Raw genomic sequence first — 1,985 nt, 5'->3', positions numbered from 1 at the left:
TATAGATCTTTTACCTCTTTAACTAAATTTATTCCTAAGTATCTTATTGTTTTTGATGTTTTTGTAATTGAGATTGTTTTCTTATTTCTCTTTCAGATATTTCGTTAGTATATAGAAACGTATTCTGCAACTTTACTGAATTTATTATAACTTTTTTTTTGGTAGCGTCCTTAGTGTTTTCTATATGTGAGATCATGACATCTACAAATGGAGACAATTTTACTTTTTTCTTTCCGTTTTGGATGCCTCTTATTTCTCATGTAATTACTCCAGCACTGTGTTGGTTAGGAGTGATGATGAGGCATCTCGCCTCGTTCCTGATCTTGGAGGAGCATCTTTCAGCTTTTCACTGTTGAGTGCGATGTTAGCTGGGAGCTTGCCCTGCATGGCTGTGTTATGCCGAGCTTCATTCCTACTGCACCTGGATTGTCGCGTCTTTATCACGAAAGGATATATGTTGTCAAATGATTTTCCTGCATTTATTGAGATTATAGGATTTTCCCCTTCATCTTGTTAATGTGCCGTATCACATTTATTGATTTGTGTTTGTTGAACCATCCTTGCATCCCAGAGATAAATTTGATCCTTTTAATGTGTTGTCGAATTCAATTTGCTAGTATTTTGTTCAGCATTTTTGCATCTTTGTTCATTAGAGATATTGGCCTATAATTTTCTTGTAGTATCTTTACCTAGCTTTAGTGTCAGGATAATGCTGGCCTTATAAAATGAGTTTGCAAGTGTTCCCTCCTTTTCACTTTTTTGGAAGAGTTTGAGAAGCGTTGGCGTTCATTTTTCCTTAGTGGTTCGATTCCTGATTCGGTCTCCTTGCGCATTATTGGTCTGTTCAGATGTTTCATTTCTTCTTGATTCATTCTTGCAGGGTGTATGTTTCTATGAATTTGTCCATTTCATCTAGTTTATCCCCCTTGCATTTACTATTATACCGTGATCATTTTCCCACGTTAGGGGACAGTTGTGCGAAAATGGCTTTCACACCAGATCTGTGTTGAAATCCTTGCTTGCCACTTGTAGTCCGCATGGTCTGTGAAGTCATTCCACCGCTGACCTTTGTCTTCATCCCTTTCATGGGATTACTACTCTTAACCACGCTGCGCTGAGTGAGGATTCGATATCATAGGAGAGGGCTTGGCACATAACCCAGTTCTTGGTGAGGCTGAAAACGCGGAGTTGTGACACTCCTGACTATTAAAAAACACTTCAAAAACGTGCTTTGAATGGCATTGAATTACTAAGTGAAATGATATATAAAAGTGAGAAAAAACAATGAAGGAACGTACTCCTCATAAGGAGAAAAAGAATGGTTGTAAATTTGCAATCGACATTTCCCCCCCACCAAAACCTAGAAAATACTCATTGTGGTCAACTACGTGAGTATAAAAATTGCTTAACGGGCAATTTTTTGCTACACAGCATCTAAAAGCTGGATGAATTAGAACAAGAATACTTTTAAAATGTAAACTTCACTAAGGTATAATATACATGCTAAAAATATCATGAGCATACAACTCAATTTTCACTGCGTAAACACACTTGTGCAACCAGCAACAAACATCGTTACCAAGAACTTCCGGAAGCTCTTTAAGGCCCTTCTCCCTAAGTGACTGAACAGCCTGTCCCTCCTGAGAACAATCACCATGCTGACCTCTGTCACCACAGGTTATTTCCTCCGCGTTCATATTTGTTATACCTATGTTGAATACGGCTTGCTTTGTTTGGTATGTTATGTGTGTGAGATTCATCCACATTGTTGCATGGGTCAGGAATCTGTTCATTTTCTTTTATGTCTCTGCAGCCCTGCTCATCTGCAGATGCTGCCGGAGAATTAAGCCCTAATGTCTTTTAACCTAAAAATAAAGGCCGGAGTGAGAGGCAGCAAGCATTCATTTGAGATCCAAAAGAACATCTATTTAGGAAGCACTGACACAGACAGAACCCCACATAGTGTTTTGATTAGGAGGGGAAGG

The sequence above is a fragment of the Pteropus vampyrus genome, unplaced genomic scaffold, assembly GCF_000151845.1.
Source record: "Pteropus vampyrus isolate Shadow unplaced genomic scaffold, Pvam_2.0 Scaffold95, whole genome shotgun sequence".
In the NCBI taxonomy this organism is placed as follows: domain Eukaryota; kingdom Metazoa; phylum Chordata; class Mammalia; order Chiroptera; family Pteropodidae; genus Pteropus; species Pteropus vampyrus.
This window is presented reverse-complemented; position numbering follows the sequence as displayed.